Here is a 23,530-nt window from a genome sequence, read left to right as displayed (position 1 = left end):
GACACAAATCTCATTATAGGTGGCGATTTTAATATGGTCTCGGCTCAATCCTTAGACAGATTCAAAACTACTGGATCACCCTCCCCCCTCCCAAAAATTGCCCTGAATCTTCTTATAAAATTAGATAGATTTCCTGCTGGTCACACTCACTCTTCCCACTTATATCTGCCTCTACTATCGCCCCAATACTCATTTCGGATCATGCCCTGGTTTCTTTAGACATTTCAATGGCAAATGAACCCTCCCCATCTCGAATATGGAAATTCCCTTCCCGCTTCCTGAAATCTGACAAATTTAAAACACACGTAAAGGCAGTTGTCGCAGATTTCACCCTTACTAACAGTGAATGTAGACATACGAAGCCACAAGTATTCTGGATGACTTTGATGGCGGTCCTGAGAGGCTCCATTCTGTCCTCCACGGCTGCCTCCAATAAAAACTACACCAAACAATGGCCCTTATTCTGATCGGTGCGGCCCGATCAGAATATGCGGCCACGACCGTGCAGGCGAATCCCCGCCTTCCATACGGATCGCCACCTCCGTCCGTACGCGGATATGTGGCGATCCGCATGAAAGTGGACGGGGATACGCCTCCTCCGTCTTGGGAGCAGCCCCTGCATTCGATGGTCGCCGAACATCGAATGCAGGGCCGCACGCTCCACTAGGTCCCGCCACCCAAGACCACACGGACACTTGTCCGTGTGAAATCCTGTATGGGGGCGGGCAGCTGACATCCGGCGATGTCAGATGCCCGCCCCCTACACACGCGTCACGGCTTCATTACCATGCATACGCCCCGCGTTTGCATGGGAACGCCCATGAAACGCGGGGCGTATGCATAGGGTAATGAGGCTAAGTAGCCCCTCACGCCCCTCTACGCCCCCTGTGCGGCGTGTAAAGAATACGTGCGGCGAAATCGCCTGCACATGCGCAGAGTGACCTCTGCACATGCGCAGACGATAACCATCGGCGGGGCGACCGCATGCGGAGAAATCCGCACCGATCAGAATAAGGCCCCATATCTTTCATTACAAACTTCCCTAACTGAGGCCTATTCCAAATACCAAATCGACCCATCCCCTTCTCACAAAGAACAGTATTTACTAGCAAAAACTCACATGGAAGGATACATATCTGAGACAGATGAAAGACAAATGTTCTCAGTTAACCACAAATTCTATAAATTTCGGAACAAAACGGGTAAATTACTCTCAAACTTGCTAAAAGGCACTATGAAACCGGCGGTGGTTCACCCACTGCGCACCTCGCAATCCACCATGACAACTTCTAACACAGAAATAGCACAAGTGATGCAACAATTCTACAAACAATTATATACCACATCTCTGCCCCCTACTCTTCCTAATACTGCAGAGTCCCCTGCCCACCCTTCCCCGCTGTGGGAAAAACTACACTTTCCATCCATCACTCAAGAACAATCAACACTTCTTACTGGCCCATCTACCACTGAGGAGATAGAAAAAGTTATACAGCACCTAAAACCCAACAAAGCTCCAGGTCCAGATGGGTACTGTGGAGAATTCTACAAACTTCTAAAACCAGAATTCACCCCAATACTTGCTGATTTCTATAACTCTATCTTACTGTCCGACACCCTACCATTGCATTTTAACTCCGCGATCATTAAAATTCTCCCCAAACCGGACAGGGACCTTTCTCTCCCCGGTTCATAACGCCCAATCTCCCTCCTTAACCTCAACTATAAAATCCTAACCAAAATTATAGCAGACAGACTCAAACTGTTTCTCCCTTCTATCATTAATCACGATCAAACGGGATTTATAATAGGACGACATTCCACCATAAATGTACGCAAGGTCATTGCGGCCCTAGCCCTTAGCCGATCCTCACCACCTCCACCAGATCTTGTGATACTGGCTTTGGATGCTGAGAAAGCATTTGATCTGGTGGAGTGGCCTCACTTATACCAGACACTTAAATGCTTTGGATTCTCTCAAAATGTCATCCATTTTTTACAAACACTATATCAAACCCCATCATCTCAGGTTTCCTGTAACGGTCTACTCTCTGACCCTTTTGTTCTGGGCCGGGGAACAAGGCAGGGATGTCTCGTCACCACTGCTTTTCGCAATTGCTCTGGAGCCTCTGGCTATGGCCCTTAGGGACTCTCGGAGCTATACAGGTATACATATTGGCGGACAGGAACTCAAAGTCTCCTTGTTCGCCGATGATATGTTACTCTTCATACCTCAACCACAAACCTCGTTACATGAGATCCTTAGACTAATCACAGAATTCGGCCGAACAGCAGGGTACAAAATTAATCCATCCAAATCAGAAATTCTCCCTATTCTTCCCAGTGCCACCTCTATCTCAACTATCCTACATTCCTTCCCATTCAAAATTAACACCTTCCATTTCAAATACCTAGGACTTCAAATCCCTAATGATGCCTCCAAACTCTATGACTTAAACTTTGGGTCAACCATTACAAAAATAATAACACAGTTACAGGGTTGGCAGGACCTCCCACTATCCCTTTTGGGTAGACTCTCAGTGATCCAGTCTATTGTGTTTCCCAAACTCTTATACGTCATGCAGCTACTCCCCTTGCGCCTGTCTCCTACAGACGAAAGACGCCTTAAAAAAGCTATAGCTATAGTTACCAGACATTCAGATACCAACTGTTTTTTTTTCATCTAAAGATTTATATGAAATCCAGCAGGCAGAGTGTTTTTATCTATTTTTATTCTAAATTGTTGTATTTTACATAGTGTATGTACATGCCATTTTTTTGCTTGTTTCTTTTATCTACAAAATGGACAGCTTGTCCATAATTAATAAAACCATTTGTAAAGATCATCCAATTTCCCAACCATTTGCTTTTCCACTACTTTCATTCAGCGCTGCCACAGAACTACGTTCTGACACCCTGTTTTTTCTTGTTTTCATCGGGCCTAACTAACCCGTTAGTGCAGCTGCCTTGCTCAGTATAGCGCCCCTTGGTGGACACTCCCACACAGTGCCCACCTACCCTTGCCTTAAAAAAGCCATCACATATTTTATATGGCAGGGCAAGAAGCCGAAAATTGCTTTGAAGAAAATGACCATGGATAAATTCCATGGAGGAGTTCACACTCCAGACTTTGGTGCATATTCCATGTCAGTTCTAACAAGATGTGCCACTGATTGGATATTAAAAAATAATATTTACACTAATCTCCCTCTAGAATTAGAAATCTTCCATCCATTTTCCCTTAATGCAAACATTCCTTCTCACATTCTCTTCCACCCCTTATTCCATGACACTTATCATAACTGGGTGAAACTACATAAAATCGTAAACCTAGACCATACTGCATCTAGATATGTATCTATATGGGGCAACCCATCCTTTCCTCCTTCACTTACCAAATTCTCTCTTTCTTCAGTGGAAAACGAGGGGTCTGTGTGCGTCAGCCCAAGTATTTGATCCAGGTGGAAATATCCACCCCTTCTCCTTTTTAAAGGAAACCTTTGGCCTCACCAATACACATTTTTATATGTTCCTCCAGGCGAGACACTACATCTCCTCCCTCCAAATTCAACAGAACGCATCACCTCCCTCTTCCCCAATTGCCAGACTCCTCCAGAGATGGGAGATAAGACCAAACAAACTGAAACATGTATACGACATTAAAAAATTCCCCAGAAAAATCTCTATTTGATCCACTTATCAATTCCTGGCAGAAAGACATCCCTTCCATCACTAATATTGATACACTACTACATGACTTTGCAAACATACAAAAACCTTGAGTTCAGCATACTTACAAGAGGTCCATTTAAGGACAATACATAGAGCATACATGCCTCCGTCCACTCGTGCATACTTCGATCCATCGATTGATGCCTCATGCCTCCGGGAGATCGAGAGCGGACTTCTACCACTGCATGTGGGACTGTCCTAAGATCAGAAGATTTTGGAGCAAGGTATATCTCTTTATTAACCCAAATTTTTCTATATCTCTTTCTCCATCTCCGATAGTGAGTTTATGTCTAAATTACTCTGAATGGATACATATCCCGGAGTCGAAACCACTCCTTAAAAGGTTTACTATGTTATTCACTATAGCAAAGAAACTTATCTTAAAACACTGGCTCTCCAAAACTGCACCTTCTATGATCCAGGTACACACCATGATGGTGCAACACTTGTTCTATGACAGGAAGTCTTGGCTTCAAGGTATGACCTCCTCATCACGTACTTTTGACTCCAAGTGGGCCTCATACTTAACTACTCTTAAACCAGATCTTAGAGACAAGATTATAAAATCATTTGATATAACCAATTGGTCCACACTGGTCTCCTGAGAAATATGACAACAATATAACGACTGGCTATGATATCCACTGAATTCTTGGTGACTCCAATCTGTACTACAGTTGATCTTCTCAAATTGATGTATATGTTCTTATCAAGAATAATATTAAATACTAGAATCTCATGCTAATAACTATACAAGACGGTGAGTGACAAGGAAGTTGCGCTGGGAACCACTCAATATATTCACCCAAAATAGGTTTCAATCTAAATACTGGCAATAATGACAAAATTAATATTAATAAGGTTATTAAAATTGAAAGACAGTCGAGTGGAGAGTAATTAATAAAGCATTTTATATATAAAGATCTGCAAATCCCTTCATCCATCTAACGCCGGCCGGCACACGGGAGCTGACTTGAACCCGGGCAGACGCTGCCTACAAAACAAGGTATTCTGGGAAGTAGCTACAGTTGCCATCTCAGAAATCTCCCCAGGGAATGGATACATTGTTTAAATGACGCTCTCTATGACTGAAATTCAGTGGAGCATCAATTAAAATCCATCCAGGAAACAAAGTCCTGTGATTAAAAACGCACTTTTAACCCCATTTTTTACAAATTATTCCCATTTTTCTTATCACCATTTTTAGTTTTTTTTTCTATTTTCTTTTTATTGTGTATCGGCCGGTACTTGTATGTTCATACATTCATTTAATGTTATCAGAAATTTTTATGTCTTTTTATACATTTGACTAATATAAAATGCTTTATTAATTACTCTCCACTCGACTGTCTTTCAATTTTAATATCCTTATTAATATTAATTTTGTCATTATTGCCAGTATTTAGATTGAAACCTATTTTGGGTGAATATATTGAGTGGTTCCCAGCGCAACTTCCTTGTCACTCGCTTGTCTTGTTTTCAGGGATTGGTAATCCCTTTGTAGTTAGCAGCTGGAACCCCATTATACCAGGGTTACATTAGCGCTCAGTCTTTTTCTTGTTGTTTATACAAGACGGTGTATTCACTATTTACATGTGCTAAATATCGCCTTTTCCCTGGTTTATTACCCCCCCCCCCCTCTACTCATCTAAAATTTCCTAGTTCGATACTTTATTGTGCAGTGTTGGTTACAATGACAGTGAACATTACACGCCACACGCTGTACATGTGTTCAAATTGTTTATTTGCAAATTTACAAAACAATAAAATTGTTATTTAAAAAAAATAAATATATGGGGACTGGAGGTATTGCAGTTGCTGGTGTGTGTGTCCCAACAGCAGGGGGAACAGCAGCTGCCGCATGTGTGAGGAGGAGCCAAAAAAGGAAGGAGGGACCCTGCGCTGCAGCTGTATATACCCCCCCGGGCATATTTATTAAGGTATTTTTGCAAAAATACCCCAGAAATATCTGTATTGAAGGGAGATTGTCAAAAATGAAGCATCCCCAAGATGTATTAAGGGATGACTGCAGTAAAAGACACTGATTGCAAAGCATCATATGTTATGGTCTAGTACATCCCATTTTATTTTCATGGAGGGATTTATTTATTACCAGTTTCTTATATAGCGCACACATATTCCGCAGCGCTGTACAGAGAATGTTTGAACATTCACATCAGTCCCTGCCCCAGTGGAGCTTACAATCTATATTCCCTACCACATGTACACGCACACACAGACATTCTAGGGTTAATTTGTTGGGAGCCAATTAGCCTACCAGTATATTTTTGTATTGTGGGAGGAAACCGGAGGAAACCCACGCAAGTACGGGGAGAATATACAAACTCTACACAGTTAGGGCCATGGTGGCAATCGAACCCATGACCTCAGCGCTGTGCGGCAGTAATGCTAACCTTTACACCATCCGCATTGGATCCACCTGATCCTCCCCAGCCGGCGCTTACTGACACCTGTGCAGCATACCTACCAGGGGGTAGCTGTACTAAAGCTTCTAGAACAGAATTGTTGTGGTGTTGTCCATAGAGGCCAATCAGATTCTGTAATTTCTTTGTTGCATTCTGGAAAATGATAGACAGGATCTGATTGGCTGCTTGCTACACGCTGGGCATGTATGCTAACAAGCCGCCCCCTGCCCCAGCCTCGGTTCGCAAGGAACAGTTTGTCCGCAGTGGTCGCACGCACCCAGTGCATGCACATGCGCAGAAATGCGCGTGCGCAATGCAAAAACATCGGCCCCGTGAGAATGGAACAGAATAAGGTCCTAAATGTATGAATGGTCGTTATTGGGAGATCAGTGGTATCAGAACCTTTATCTGCGCTGATATCGCTTCTCACCATTGGATGATGTAGGAGAAGGGTGCTCAGTGACAGCGGCACCTGTGTCATTATCGGTGATGCTATCTTCGGGCATGCGCTGGTAGCGCGGCAACCACAGTCAGATAGTGGCAGCTGTGGAAGATAATCTTCCAGCAGCTGGCCAGTGCGTGCTCCTGACTGGAGGCAACCACGCCAAGCTATTGCAGTGAAAAATCCCCGTGATCATTATAGAAACCATATTAGCGCCGCACCCAAGATCGGATATAAATGTTTTGTAAATCCTTTAGCTGATTTCTTATGAGTCAGTGTTATACAGATAAATCCATTTACCTATATTATTCTAGTTGTTTTCTCACACAATGCCCACATGGTTTAATAACCAAATTGATGTCAGATGGAACAAGGTTAAAGAAATATTAAAACACAATTTTGACTCTCTCTGTTTAAGGGGAACAGATGTTAGCTATAAATAGAAGCCTTTTCCTCCTAGCACCGGTCTCCTGCCGCAATTTTTCCACTTACCAGGAGATCATTTTAAATCTAATTGTGCGTTCAGCAATGGAATATCTGATAAAGTGCAGATAAAAGGGCACACGGCAATAATGCTGTACGTACCGCCAGTAATTGTATCCTTGTGATTCTACATGAGAGTTTAGCGTCTGTGTGAGAGCATTGTGTCAGTGTGTGATGTCCTACTTACTGTATGGACTTATTTCAGGCCGAATTAAGGTGTGTCCAAATTATATATTGGCAAATTTATTATAAAGTATAATGTGTAATACAGCACAATCTTTTGAACACACTGTTGTGTTCCCTATTCACATTATGCTACACAGATACCCCACATCACACTATGCTACACAGAGCCCCCAGATCACATTATGCTACACAGAGTCCCCAGATCACATTATGCCACACAGAGCCCCCAGATCACATTATGCCACACAGAGCCCCCAGCACACATTATGCCACACAGGGCCCACAGCTCACTTTATGCTACACAGAGCCCCCAGCACACATTATGCTGCACAGAGTCCCCAGATCACATTATGCCACACAGAGCCCCCAGCACACATTATGCTACACAGATCCCCCAGCTCACATTATGCTACACATAGCCCCCAGCACACATTATGCCACACAGGGCCCACAGCTCACTTTATGCTACACAGAGCCCAGAGATCACATTATGCTACACAGAGGCCCCAGCACACATTATGCCACATAGGGCCCACAGCTCACTTTATGCTTCACAGAGCCCAGAGATCACATTATGCTACACAGAGCCCCCAGCTCACATTATGCCACACAGAGCCCCCAGCTCACATTATGCTACACAGAGCCCAGAGCTCACATTATGTAACAAAGATACCCCAGCTCACATTATGCTACACAGATACCCCAGCTCACTTTATGCTACAGAGTCCCCAGCTCACATTATGCAACAAAGATACCCCAGCTCACATTATGCTACACAGAGCCCCCAGCTCACATTATGCTACACAAAGTCTCAGCTCGCATTATGCTACACAGAGCCCCCAGCTCACATTATGCAACACAGATACCCCAGCTCACATTATGCAACACAGATACCCCAGCTCACATTATGCAACACAGATACCCAGCTCATTTTAGGCTACACAGAGCCCCCAGCTCACAATGTGCTACACAGAGCCCCCAGCTCACAATGTGCTACAGAGTCTCACGCTCATCTTATGCTACACAGAGCCCCCAGCTCACGTTATGCTACACAGATCCCCCAGCTCACTTTATGCTACACAGAGCCCAGAGCTCACATTATGTATAATGTGTAGCATAATGTATGCTGGGGGCTCTGTGTAAAATGATGCCTTCTGGGGATCCTGTGTAGCATAATGGGGGTTATTTTGGTTCACTCTTTCTGACAAATTCCTTCTTATATGAACAAAACCATGTGCACTGCAGGTGGGGCAGATGTAAAATGTAATAAGAGAGTTAGATTTAGGTGAGTTATTTTGTTTCTGTGCAGGGAAAATACGGATTTCTTTATTTTTACACTGCAAAATAGATTGAAGTAAAACCCCACCCAAATCTAACTCTCTCTGCGCATGTTGCATCTGCCCCACCTGCAGTGCACATTGTTTTGTCCATCTAAGAAGGATTTTGTCAGAAAGAGTGAACCAAAATAACCCCCAATGTAAGCTGGGGTCTCTGTGAGGCATAATGAGAGCTTACATGGACCCAATATGTGGTGATATACTTTTCTATGTGCAAAACATGGGGATTGCTATGCTCTTTCATATCTACAGATGTATCGGGCCTCATTGTTGCTGGCGATCCGCCAGCAGCATGCTGCTGGCGATCTGCCAGCAACACGGCGCCTCTATCTGACTGAGACGCGTGTGCGTCCCCCACGCACGCGCGTCTCAGTATCCGGGCGGCGGGGCGGCGAGGCGGACGCAATACTGTCCGCCTCCCGCTCGAGGGGGCTGGGGGGGACCTCTGGCCACTGTGGGGGGCTGCGGTCGCCCGGTGTGGGCATCGGTCGACCGAGGGCAGCGAAGGGGACGCGCGCGGTGCATACAGATGGCGGCGGGGCAGGGGATGGCGATGCCATCGCCATCCCCTGCAAAGATGAATCCCGCTACATCTGTACTATCGCTTGGTTACCTCTTGAGTGCTACATAATTGTGTATTTATGTTTATTACTAGATTGTTCTTCTGGATGTTTACTCATATCTGCACTTTTTAGAGCTGCACTTGGATCTAATTGTGCGCCTATATGAAATACTGTTATTCTCCCTACACATCTACAGCCAGGAACTAGCCCTGTGCCTGTGATCCCCAGCTGCCCGGTGCCGGAAACTAGCCCTGTGCCTATGATCCCCAGCTGCCCGGAGCCGGGAACTAGCCCTGTGAGTGTGATCCCCAGCTGCCCGGAGCCAGGAACTAGCCCTGTGCCTGTGATCACCAGCTGCCCGGCGCCAGGTACAAGCCCTGTGCCTGTGATCACCAGCTGCCTGGAGCCGGGAACTAGCCCTGTGCCTGTGATCCCCAGCTGCCCGGAGCCAGGAACTAGCCCTGTGCGCCCTGTGAGTGTGATCCCCAGCTGCCCGGAGCCAGGAACTAGCCCTGTGCCTGTGATCACCAGCTGCCCGGCGCCAGGTACAAGCCCTGCGCCTGTGATCACCAGCTGCCTGGAGCCGGGAACTAGCCCTGTGCCTGTGATCCCCAGCTGCCCGGAGCCAGGAACTAGCCCTGTGCCTGTGATCCCCAACAGCCCAGAGCCAGGAACCAGCCCTGTGCCTGTGATCCCCAGCTGCCCGGAGCCGGGAACTAGCCCTGTGCCTGTGATCCCCAACTGCTCAGAGCCAAGAACCAGCCCTGTGCCTGTGATCCCCAGCTGCCCGGAGCTGGGAACTAGCCCTACGCCTGTAATCATCAGCTGCCCAGAGCCAGGAACCAGCCCTGTGCCTGTGATCCCCAGCTGCCCGGAGCCGGGAACTAGCCCTTTGCCTGTGATCCCCAACAGCCCAGAGCCAGGAACCAGCCCTGTGCCTGTGATCCCCAGCTGCCCGGAGCTGGGAACTAGCCCTACGCCTGTAATCACCAGCTGCCCAGAGCCAGGAACCAGCCCTGTGCCTGTGATCCCCAGCTGCCCGGAGCTGGGAACTAGCCCTACGCCTGTAATCACCAGCTGCCCAGAGCCAGGAACCAGCCCAGTGCCTGTGATCCCCAGCTGCCCGGAGCTGGGAACTAGCCCTGCGCCTGTGATCACTAGCTGCCTAGAGCCAGGAACTAGCCCTGTGCCTGTGATCACCAGCTGCCCGGAGCCATGAATTGGCCCTGTGACTGTGATCGCCAGCTGCCTGGAACCGGGAATTGGCCCTGTGCCTGTGATCCCCAGCTGCCCGAAGCCAGGAACTAGCCCTGTACCTGTGATCACCAGCTGCCCAGAACCAGGAACTAGCCCTGTGCCTGTGATCTCCAGCTGCCCGGAACCAGGAACTGGCCCTGTGCCTGTGATCACCAGCTGGCCAGACCCGGGAACTAGCCCTGTGCCTGTGATCCCCAGCTGCCCAGAGCCGGGAACTAGCCCTGTGCCTGTGATCACCAGCTGCCCAGAGCCGGGAACTATCCCTGTGCCTGTGATCCCCAGCTGCCCAGAGCCAGGAACTAGCCCTGTGCCTGTGATCCCCAACTGCCCGGACCTAGGAACTAGCCCTGTGCCTGTGATGCCCAGAGCCAGAAACTAGCCCTGTGCCTGTGATCTCCAGCTGCCCAGAACCGGGAACTAGCCCTGTGCCTGTGATCCCCAGCTACCCGGAGCCGGGAACTAGCCATGTGCCTGTGATAACCAGCTGCCGGGAACTAGCCCTGTGCCTGTGATAACCAGCTGCCCGGAGCCGTGAACTAGCCCTGTGCCTGTGATCACCAGCTGCCCGGAACCAGGAATTAGCCCTGCGCCTGTGATCACCAGCTACCCAGAGACGGCAACTAGCCCTGCACCTGTGATCACCAGCTGCCCAGAGCCAGGATCTAGCCCTGGGCCTGTGATCACCGGCTGCTCGGAGCCGGGAACTGGCCCTGCACCTGTGATCACCAGCTGCCCAGAACCAGGAACTAGCCCTGTGCCTGTAATAACCAGCTGCCCAGAACCAGGAACTAGCCCTGTGCCTGTGATAACCAGCACCCAGAGCCGTGAACTAACCATGTGCCTGTGATAACCAGCTGCCCGGAACCGGGAACTAGACCTGTGCCTGTGATCACCAGCTGCCCATAACTGGGAACTAGCCCTGTGCCTGTGATCCCCAGCTTCCCGGAGCCAGGAACTAGCACTGTGCCTGTGATCCCCAGCTGCCCGGAGCCGGGAACTAGCCCTGCGCCTGTGATCACTAGCTGCCTACAGCCAGGAACTAGCCCTGTACCTGTGATCACCAGCTGCCAGGAACTAGCCTTGTGCCTGTGATCCCCAGCTGCCCGGAGCCAGGAACTAGCCCTGCGCCTGTGATCGCCAGCTGCCTGGAACCGGGAATTGGCCCTGTGCCTGTGATCCCCAGCTGCCCGAAGCTGGGAACTAGCCCTGTACCTGTGATCACCAGCTGCCCAGAACCAGGGACTAGCCCTGTGCCTGTGATCTCCAGCTGCCCGGAACCAGGAACTAGCCCTGTGCCTGCGATCACCAGCTGGCCAGACCCAGGAACTTGCCCTGTGCCTGTGATCCCCAGCTGCCCATAGCCGGGAACTAGCCCTGTGCCTGTGATCACCAGCTGCCCAGAGCCGGGAACTAGCCCCGTGCCTGTGATCCCCAGTTGCCCAGAACCAGGAACTAGCCCTGTGCCTGTGATCCCCAGAGCCAGAAACTAGCCCTGTGCCTGTGATCCCCAGCTGCCCAGAACCGGGAACTAGCACTGTGCCTGTGATCACCAGCTGGCCAGACCCGGGAACTAGCCCTGTGCCTGTGATCACCAGCTGCCCGGAGCCGGGAACTAGCCCTGTGCCTGTGATCCCCAGCTACCCGGAGCAGGGAACTAGCCATGTGCCTGTGATAACCAGCTGTCCGGAATCGGGAACTAGACCTGTGCCTGTGATCACCAGCTGCCTGGAGCCGGGAACTAGCCCTGTGCCTGTGATCCCCAGCTACCCAGAGCCGTGAACTAGCCCTGTGCCTGTGATCACCAGCTGCCCGGAACCAGGAACTAGCCCTGTGCCTGCGATCCCCAGCTGCCCGGAGCCGGGAACTAGCCCTGCGCCTGTGATCACCAGCTGCCCAGAGCCGGCAACTAGCCCTGCACCTGTGATCACCAGCTGCCCAGAGCCAGGATCTAGCCCTGTGCCTGTGATCACCAGCTGCCCAGAGCCGGGAACTATCCCTGTCCCTGTGATCCCCAACTGCCCGGACCTAGGAACTAGCCCTGTGCCTGTGATGCCCAGAGACAGAAACTAGCCCTGTGCCTGTGATCCCCAGCTGCCCAGAACCGGGAACTAGCCCTGTGCCTGTGATCACCAGCTGCTCAGAGCCGGGAACTAGCCCTGTGCCTGTGATCACCAGCTGCCCTGAGCCGGGAACTAGCCCTGTGCCTGTGATCCCCAGCTGCCCGGAGCCGGGAACTAGCCATGTGCCTGTGATAACCAGCTGCCCGGAGCCGTGAACTAGCCCTGTGCCTGTGATCACCAGCTGCCCGGAACCAGGAACTAGCCCTGTGCCTGTGATCCCCAGCTGCCCGGAGCCAGGAACTAGCCCTGTGCCTGTGATCACCAGCTGCCCAGAGCCGGCAACTAGCCCTGCACCTGTGATCACCAGCTGCCCAGAGCCAGGATCTAGCACTGTGCCTGTGATCACCGGCTGCCCGGAGCCGGGAACTGGCCCGGCACCTGTGATCACCAGCTGCCCAGAACCAGGAACTAGCCCTGTGCCTGTGATAACCAGCTGCCCGGAGCCGGGAACTAGCCCTGTGCCTGTGATCACCAGCTGCCCAGAGCCGGGAACTAACCATGTGCCTGTGATCACCAGCTGCCCAGAACCAGGAACTAGCCCTGTGCCTGTGATCACCGGCTGCCCGGAGCCGGGAACTGGCCCTGTGCCTGTAATCACCAGCTGCCAGGAACCAGCCCTGTGCCTGTTTCACCCCCACGCCTGCTTTTTGCCCCTCGGCAGGCGGAACATTGAATTCCGCCTGTCAAGATGCAGGTGAGCTGCTTTGACAGACCAATATCTTCAGGCGTCCATGTTGTTTTCAGCTGGGATTGTTGTATGGAATTCTATAGCTTTCTCCCTCAATGTAATTGGGATAAAGTTTCATTGATTAGGAAAACCATGAATGGCTGCTGGGGGAAGAAAATAAATCACTGTAGCAGATATGCAGTGGAAAAAAAAACACTTTTAATAATTGCATATGATTCTGCCGTCCATTGATCGCCGTTCCAGTGTGCACACCCAGGGTACAGATTACTGAGGGGAAGACGTGAGCACTAGACTGCAGAGCTCACCCGAGTGTGACCAACACTGCAGTCATTCATAACGTTACAGGAGAGCGGACAGCAGGATGCTACGATGGGGAGACCGGCGCAGCCTATGACTGCACCAGTATCTGCCGGCATCGTTACAAGCCCCCTTTACAATATGTATTTATATGGCATTGTGCACTTTATTATAACACTCCCTGTGGACATCACCCTGGGAATAATAGTGTAAAACCAAATCTTTACAAATGGAGGGCTCTATGTACTAAGCCCTGGAGAGTGTTAACATGGAGAGAGATAAACATAAACCATCAGCCAATCAGCTTCTAAGATTTTTTCAAACACATCCTGTAGTTTAGAGCTGGTTGGCTGGTACTTTATCGCTCTCCAGTTTATCTCCTACAAAGCTTAGGAATAGCATAGTATACTTGCAGCTACATCCCCAAAACAGGTGGGCTAGCCACAAAAATGTTACTCGCTGTGATCCCCCATGAGAGCTATGCACCAGAGGCTGGGTGGGGGCTGTATATAGGGGTGTGGGAGCTATGTGCTGAAGACTGGGGGCTGTATATTGTGGGGTGTACGGAGGCTGTACCTGTATATCGGGGTGTGGGAGCTGTCTGCTGGAGGCTGTATATTGGGGTGTGGGAGTTGTGTGCTGGAGGCTGTATATTGGGGTGTGGGAGCTATGTACTGGAGGATGTATGTTGGGGTGTGGGAGCTGTGTGCTAGAGGTTGTATATTGGGGTGTGGGAGCTGTGTACTGGAGGCTGTATATTGGGGTGTGGGAGCTGTGTATTGGAGGCTGTATATCGGAGTGTGGGAGCTGTGTGCCGGAGGCTGTATATTGGGGTGTGGGAGCTGTGTGCTAGAGGCTGTATATTGGGGTGTGGGAGCTGTGTGCTAGAGGTTGTATATTGGGGTGTGGGAGCTGTGTGCTAGAGGTTGTATATTGGGGTGTGGGAGCTGTGTGTTGGAGGACGTATATTCGGGTGTGGGAGCTGTGTGCTAGAGGCTGTATATTGTAGTGTTGGAGCTGTGTACTGGAGGCTGTGTATAGGGGTGTGAGAGCTGTGTGCTGGAGGCTGTGTATCGGGGTGTGGGAGCTGTGTGCTAGAGGCTGTCTATTGGGGTGTGGGAGCGGTGTGCCGGAGGCTGCATATTGGGGTGTGGGAGCTGTGTGCTAGAGGCTGTATATTGGGGTGTGGGAGCTGTGTGCTAGAGGCTGTATATTGGGGTGTGGGAGCTGTGTGCTAGAGGCTGTATATTGGAGTGTGGGAGCTGTGTGCTAGAGGCTGTATATTGGAGTGTGGGAGATGTGTGCTAGAGGCTGTATATTGGAGTGTGGGAGCTGTGTGCTAGAGGCTGTATATTGGAGTGTGGGAGCGGTGTACTGGAGGCTGTATATTGGGGTGTGGGAGCTGTGTGCTAGAGGCTGTATATTGGAGTGTGGGAGCTGTGTGCTAGAGGCTGTATATTGGAGTATGGGAGCTGTGTGTTGGAGGCTGTATATTGGGGTGTGGGAGCTGTGTATTGGAGACTGGAGGCTGGATATTGGGGTGTGAGAGCTGTGTACTGGAGGCTGGATGTTGGGGTGTGGGAGCTGTGTGCTAGAAGCTGTATATTGGAGTGTGGGAGATGTGTGCTAGAGGCTGTATATTGGAGTATGGGAGCTGTGTGTTGGAAGCTGTATATTGGGGTGTGGGAGCTGTGTATTGGAGACTGGATATTGGGGTGTGAGCATAGGCGAATCTAGGGGGTGGTCCGGGGGTGCACAGGACCACCCATTAGCCCATTTTGTAGCTGAGGGCTGGGGCTTTCCAACGAGTCCAGCCCTGTGTCTCTAGCCCCCTGGGAACCAGAGATACTGCCAGGCAAAGCTGGAACGTTTTCCCTATAGGATAACATGGGACCCGCTAATTCCGACCCCCACCCAGTTCAACGGCTGCCAGTTCCCCCTTCGGCATCACTGAAGCTCGAGGTTGATCTCAGTCTAACCCAAATCGCTGGGCCTTCAATTTGATACCAGGCTGGATCCATATGGGTTAATTGGTTCCAGGGATATTGAGGTTAAACCTTTTTTTTTTTTTCATTTCTTAAATGTAATTTCATGACTGTTTATGTTCTTTGAGGGCAGATTTCTCTGGAACCAAACAGCCCAGTTTCACGGGACCAAAATCATTTAAAGCCAACTCAAAAGTTCTTCAATATGATACTGGTCTCATGTAAATGGGTCAGTTGGTTCCAAAGATATAGCTGGTTGGTTAAAGGGGGGTAGGGAGCGGGGAGTGGTTTTCTCTCCCCCTCACACCAGAAAATGCAGGGACTAGGCTGGTGTACAAGGGGTCAGCCTGGGAATTTCCCTGCATGATCCTGGGACCATATTCCCGGGTAAATCCCTGCATTTTCTGTTGTGAAAGGGGTATTATTTTAAATAGCCGTGACCTGCAGTGCTCTGAATACAGCCGGGCAGCCCCCTGCTCTCTGCCCAGCTGTCAATGACTATCACCCCTTCAGCTTCTGCTCCAATTCTTCTCCCCGCTTTCACCTAAGCCCGCCCCCCCTTAATCATGTGGTGCCAGCGCCCGGCATGCTCCCCCGACGTCACACACAACAACAGCGCGCACAATATTTCAAATGTCCACTCGGCTAGAGGAGACACCAGGAGGGGAGTGGGAGCGTGCTCTGCACTGCATTCTGCTCTGCTCCTCTCCTCATAGAAGCAGCTGCACTGCTCTCCATCTCTCCCTGCAGCAGCAGCGAAGGCTCATATAAAAATTTACAGTAAGTGGCACTTTTGGGGGCATTGCTTAAGGGACGCTACAAGTGGCATTACGCAGTGGTATGTGGGGCATTACGCAGTGGTATGTGGGGCATTACGCATAATGTGTGGCTTAATGTGTAAGGGGCATTACGGTGTGCAGCATCATGTGTAAGGGGCATTATGTGTGCAGCATCATGTGTAAGGGGCATTATGTGTGCATCATCATATGTAAGGGGCATTATGTGCGCGGCATCATGTGTAATGGGTACTATGGTGTGCGGCATCATGTGTAATGGGTACTATGGTGTGCGGCATCATGTGTAATGAGTACTATGGTGCGCGGCACCATGTGTAATGGGTACTATGGTGCCATCAAGCAAGAACCCCCTAGCAATGAGCACGTAGGTAAGCAACACTTATGTGGCAAATATGTAATGGGCATTACGATTTGTTATATAGTATGTAATGGGCATCATGATGTTTGGCACAATGTGTAATTGGCATTACGGCGTGTGGCTTTATGTGTAATGGGTATTACGGAGTTTGCTAAAATGTGTAATGGGCATTACTGTGTATGGTCTAAAGTGTAATACCACACCCCTTTTTGTGATGCCACGCCTCCTTCCCATGAGGCCACGCCCCCTTTTTGCCGCGCGGCTGCGCCGCGCAAAGGTCCCCCTTCTGTTATGTCTACATCTGGGACCACCCATTGCCATAATTCTAGATTCGCCTATGGGTGTGAGAGCTGTGTACTGGAGGCTGGGGGCTGTATATTGGGGTATGGAAGCTGCACACTGTATTGGGAAATGAGAACTGCATACTGGGAAATAGAGGGAGCTGAGCACCAGTGAGTTAGTGCGGTGTGTCCTCGGCTCTGGTGATGAGAACAGTTACACTACATTGAAGTCTAATAGTGATGTTAGTTCCATTGAGCTCAGCAACATTTGGTTCAGCCAATTAGTCTCTGTGATGCTGCTGGTTCCTAGTGAATAGAGATCTGCATTCTCATTATCATCCAATCAGTCCAGCAAATCACAGCTTCCACTACGTGTAGGTGACAGGTATACTAGAATGAATGGACATTAAAATCCCATACTACAGCAATTCATCCGTTCAGCCCAAGTTACTGTAACAGCACGATACAATGCTAGAAACATGCCGCGCTCCAGGCTTCTACATAACGTATATATCTCTAGGATTATAATATGGCACCAACAGATCATGTTTGAACATCGAAACATAAGGAGAGAGGATATTTGCAAGTCTTAACAAACAATAACATCTGCCGTCTAATCTAAGGTGGTTAAAGGGGTTAACACATTCCTAGCTGCAAGAAACACTATACACACACACCAATCTCCCTGACAGTAAAGTGACCATACTCAGCTTCAAACATAAAGCACCATAATTAGCTCACATACGCCACCATGTGGCCACACAAAGTATTACCATGCATAGATTTATTGGAGCAAATTTTAAGGGGAGACAGGCCAGGCTCTGCTTTTGTGGCTTGGCATTGTGTATGCCATACTAAATAGTAATATGTCTCATGTGCACATCACAGGAAGGAAGATGTGGAAGACATAAAAGAGCCCCGTCTACTTGCGCTCTGTTGCTTGGGGCACAATGTCTGAGCTGGTTAAGTATTGTCATAATGAATCAGTCATCGGAACAGTATTTGTTGGTGCTCATCCAGGTAAGAATAAAATCAGCAACGGCGTGGTACTTTTTGGTATGTATGACAGACGCACCGCTTTTACACTGCTCATGTGAACAGCAACTAGCATCTTGCTGCAATTGTGAATGGGATGCCGACATGAGGTCACTTCACGGTGTGATATGGGCTAGGCGACATGAGGGAGATTGCTAGACTAATGAGGGAGAGAGGGAGATTGCTGCTATTTTAGGGAGTCTCCTGCAGAATGCAGGAGCGGAGGTAACTATGATGTAACAGTGTAATGTGGGCTAGGTGACATGAGGGAGATTGCTAGACTAATGAGGGAGAGAGGGAGATTGCTGCTATGTCAGGGAGTCTCCTGCAGAATGCAGGAGGGGAGGTAACTATGATGTAACAGTGTAATGTGGGTTAGGTGACATAAGGGAGATTGCTAGACTAATGAGGGAGAGAGGGAGATTGCTGCTATTTCAGGGAGTCTCCTGCAGAATGCAGGAGGGGGAGGTAACTATGATGTAACAGTGTAATGTGGGCTAGGTGACATGAGGGAGATTGCTAGACTAATGAGGGAGAGAGGGAGATTGCTGCTATGTCAGGGAGTCTCCTGCAGAATGAAGGAGGGGATGTAACTATGATGTAACAGTGTAATGTGGGCTAGGTGACATGAGGGAGATTGCTAGACTAATGAGAGAGAGAGGGAGATTGCTGCTATGTCAGGGAGTCTCCTGCAGAATGCAGGAGGGGATGTAACTATGATGTAACAGTGTAATGTGGGCTAGGTGACATGAGGGAGATTGCTAGACTAATGAGAGAGAGAGGGAGATTGCTGCTATGTCAGGGAGTCTCCTGCAGAATGCAGGAGGGGAGGTAACTATGATGTAACAGTGTAATGTGGGCTAGGTGACATGAGGGAAATTGCTAGACTAATGAGGAAGAGAGGGAGATTGCTGCTATGTCAGGGAGTCTCCTGCAGAATGCAGGAGGGGAGGTAACTATGATGTAACAGTGTAATGTGGGTTAGGTGACATAAGGGAGAATGCTAGACTAATGAGGGAGAGAGGGAGATTGCTGCTATTTCAGGGAGTCTCCTGCAGAATGCAGGAGGGGGAGGTAACTATGATGTAACAGTGTAATGTGGGCTAGGTGACATGAGGGAGATTGCTAGACTAATGAGGGAGAGAGGGAGATTGCTGCTATTTCAGGGAGTCTCCTGCAGAATGCAGGAGGGGGAGGTAACTATGATGTAACAGTGTAATGTGGGCTAGGTGACATGAGGGAGATTGCTAGACTAATGAGGGAGAGAGGGAGATTGCTGATATTTCAGGGAGTCTCCTGCAGAATGCAGGAGAGTAGTTAGCTATGCTTCATGCCTATTGTGACATCTCTCATGCGTATAGAGACGTGCACAGCACTGAGCTAATTTAAATGTCAGCTGGATAATTAAAACCAAGAATGTTGAAAAAGAATATGTTGAATGAAGGAATTAACAACCATTAAGGGGCATACACACGGAGCAAATTTGTGCTATTTTCTAAGCAATCTGACTAGATTGCTTAGAAAGTAAGCACAAATCTCTCCGTGTGTATGCTCCAAGAGATTAAATATCTCTTTCTAACTAAATCAGTGCATGCAGTCAAAATCTAGTCAGATTGCTTAGCAAGTGACTGCAAATCACTCTGTGTGTACAGAATGAAAGATCCTGATCGCAATCTCTCATTCTGATCCACTACCCGGCCTTTTTTTCCTTAAGCAAATTTGCTTAGCACAAATCACTGCGTGTGTATGTGCTCATAAGCGGCATACACACGCAGAGATTTGTGCTAAGCAATTTTGCAACAATGCTCTGCTCCTGAACTTCCCTCTTAATGTATAATTGCCATCACCTGTGCAGGATAACTAATAAGACAAGTGAATCCACACAGGTGATGGCAATCCTACATTAAGAGGAAAGTCCAGCACTCCTTAGTAACATGCTGCGCTCCCTGACAGATGCTAGGAGGTCCAGTAGCAATTTGGTCCCAGACATTCTCAGATTCTCGTTCCAACCAGACAGATCTTATAGATCAGGGGTAGCCAACTCCAGTCCTCGAGAGCTACCAACAGTTCACATTTTCCAGACAACCTAGCTGCTGCACAGGTGCACTAATTACTAGCTGAAACATTTTCAAATATCCACAGGTGGGGCTAATTACTTCACTTGTGATTCTGTGAGGAGATCTGGAAAACATTGACTGTTGGTAGTTCTTGAGGACTGGAGTTGGCTACCCCAGTTATAGACTGTCTGAGGCTTTTTACAGTCATATTCCTATAGACAACACTGACAAAGTTGTAAGTAAACCATTTCCACTCTAGGTCATATTGCTAAGCCGTCCCCCTAATATTCAGTCGATAAATCGCCATTAGCGTTTAGCTTTTTTATCATGACGAGGAACAGCGCTAAAAAATGATCCCTCTGATGAGCAGGGGCCCCTGACATCCCTGGGTTCCTGGTGGATCTAACCTTTTAGGGGACTCTGCATGCTGACATTGCAGGAAAGGCTGGGAGCTGTAGTTCCACGGGAGCACGGTAGTCTCCGCTGGCTGAGCTCGGTTTAATTCACAGATTAAACTAATTCACGCACAAATTTGTTCCAGGCCCAGGGGAGGTGTGAGGGAGGAAGGTGGCACGTTCCCTGCCTGTCATTGTCTCGCTGTCTGTGTCTGCTTGTCTTGTCTGTCTCCCCCTACCTTATGTAATGCTTCATTGTGTGTTTGTGTCTAGGCGCCAGTGATTGATAGGTATGATCTGCTGTGAATAGATATTCATATAAGTATGAAGTCTTGTCCCGCACTTAGCAGAGCCGGATCCACCTTTCTCCAGCGAGCTACAAGTACATTTATTGCGGTGTTAACAATCACCCTGTGTACGGACAGCGAATGCTAGTTCTGTTCGTACAGACGGTCAGGACCGCCATCAAGGGGGTGCTGCAGGCAAAGCTGTCCCAGGCCCGGCCACTCTGACAGAGAGTGAAGGCCACTCATTCTGAACACCGCACTTCACGACTGCCTTTGCTGAGCGCTCCAGGAGCAGAGGGCTTCAGCAATGGCAGCCCAGCGGAGGCAGGCTTCTCCTTCACCTCCAGACGCTGGCGGCCATTGAAAATGAGGCACACTCTGGTGAGCTAATCAGAGCTCGCGTACCGGCAGCCGCTCGGATTGGCTGCCAGGCTATATGGTCACCATCGCACGGACTCTGGAAGTGGAGTAGAAGATCGTGCTGCAGGAGCAGTGGGATAATTCAGCTGGGGCTGCACAGCGGAAGGGGGGAGCCTGCACTTCGCTCCGCTCCCCTCAAGTGAGTGACGGGCGGTAAGGAAGGGGGGGGACGGGACTAGAAATCAGTCCCGGGCCCAACAGTTCCTAGTGGCAGCCCTGCAGACGGTGCGCACAGTGCATATACACGGTTGTCCTATGATTGGCAGGTCTGAAGCAGGCCCACAGAGAAATCACAATGATTGATAGAAGTGGACCCAGCAAAACAGCTCTGTGAGAGGTGCAAAATATCTGTTAAAAAAAATGGCAGCGCCGCTCACGTTTGTTATATAAATTCAAATAAAAAATGTTGTGTATAAAAAAAAAAAGGTCATATTTCCTATATAAAGTCGTCACAATGAATAGAAATGTTTGCTTGCCCATTTTCACATCTATTTTGACAAATTCACTTGGCACACAAAGGGTTAAGTCATCTGTGCTTAAGCATGGATATCCTTTAAAATATCTTTAAAAAGATGGGAGTTCCATTGAAGATGGGATAATACCTAGAGCAGGCAGGGCCTGATGAGCAGACCACCCAACCAGAACACTGGCCACGCCCCCACATTATTAGGTGCTGGCCACAACCCCTATTATTGCGCATAATAGGCCCTTGATAATTTTTAGCTCCAGGCGCATTTATACATTAAACTGGCACTGATAGCAGGGGTGGCGGCCGGAGTGTTGTCACCCGGGATCTACTTTTTGTACACTTACTTACTAGTGATCTACCGGCATCTGCCCATTTCCCAAATATTTCCCCTCCCAGTGTAATACGCCCCTTACACATTATGCCACACGATACGAGCCAAAATTCACATTATGCCACATGGTACAAGACCAAGTTCACATTATGCTGGTTTAGTGCTGCCTCTTCCCCACACATCTTCCGCGTCTGCCCACCACGGTTTGAATTTCCCACCGCCTAGCGCTGAGCCTCACACAGACGCCAACTGGCTCAGACAAGCTGCTTGCGGTGCGCGGTGACATCACCCGCGTAATACATCCCTGGGAACGCTGACACAAGTAGGCTTAAGCAGAAGCTTCAGCAGGTATTTTAAGACCACATTTGATAGCGATCTACAGCGGGAGCTCCACAATCGACGGGTAGACCCCGTTCTTGCTAGGCCTGGCCTATAGCAGCCAAACAGATTCGACTTCTTATTTAGCACTTTCTAGAACCGTGATGGCTAACCTTGACACTCCAGCTGTTGTTGAACTACACATCCCAGCATGCCCTGCATCAGTTTTGGCATGGCCAAATAGTAAAACTGAAGCAGGGCATGCTGGGATGTGTAGTTCAACAACAGCTAGAGTGTCAAGGTTAGCCATCACTGTTCTAGAAGATAAGTGGTCTGTCATTTATGGCCAGGTCCCATGTATAGGTGACATTCTATGTTCCTGGTCCCGCTGAAATCTCGCCCGTGCGTATCTGTAGCAGAGCATTCTATGGCTACTGTGTGACCAACCGCACGGTAAAGCGTTTATACCCAGAAATGGCCACGTTCTAGAGCTCCAGAAGTAAATTGTGCTTTCAGTCATGTAACATCTTCCTAAGGGCTCTGGCTCCGTATCCTGCCGGGACCACGATGCCAAGTATGGACACATTGCAGCTTCACGCTGGCAGACAAACGTAGGCATGCCCATGCCGCAAGAGCCAGAGGAAGGGGGTGAGATAAATGGTTGTGGACAGTCCTAGCTGCCCGCAGAGGATAATCCTGACATTTCATCTCTATTTCCACCTTCCATTGTTCCTCTTCACTGCATGCACGCCAGTCGCCAATGGTGGCATCATTACTGGGATCCGAGAACATTCTGCCGCTTACTGGTCACTTACCCCACCACGAGCTACCTATTATTATAGCAATGTGGGCCTAATTCAGGTTGGCTTGCAAAATAAAAATCTCACTCTAATGGGCAAAACCATGCTGCACTGCAGGTGAGGCAGATGTAACATGTGCAGAGAGAATTAGATTTGGGTAGAGTGTGTTCAAACTGAAATCTAAATTGCAGTGTAAAAATAAAGTAGCCAGTATTTACCCTGCACAGAAACAAAATACCCCCCCATGTCAATTTCTCTGCACATGTTACATCTGCCCCACCTGCAGTGCACATGGTTTTGTTCTTTAAAGGTGTTTGCTTTTGCAAACCAACCTGAAATCACCCCCTGTGTTTCCAACATCTTCGGTAAGCATCGGCTAAGGAGCTTACACTCCTCTCATATTGTGGTATGATTCCCCTCATGATCCTCTTACAACAAACTTGTGAGAGCCACGATCAATAAAAGG

This window comes from Crinia signifera, chromosome 19, assembly GCF_055691185.1.
Source record: "Crinia signifera chromosome 19, ASM5569118v1, whole genome shotgun sequence".
Classification (NCBI taxonomy): Eukaryota; Metazoa; Chordata; class Amphibia; order Anura; family Myobatrachidae; genus Crinia; species Crinia signifera.
Note: the sequence above shows the minus strand (reverse complement) of the source record.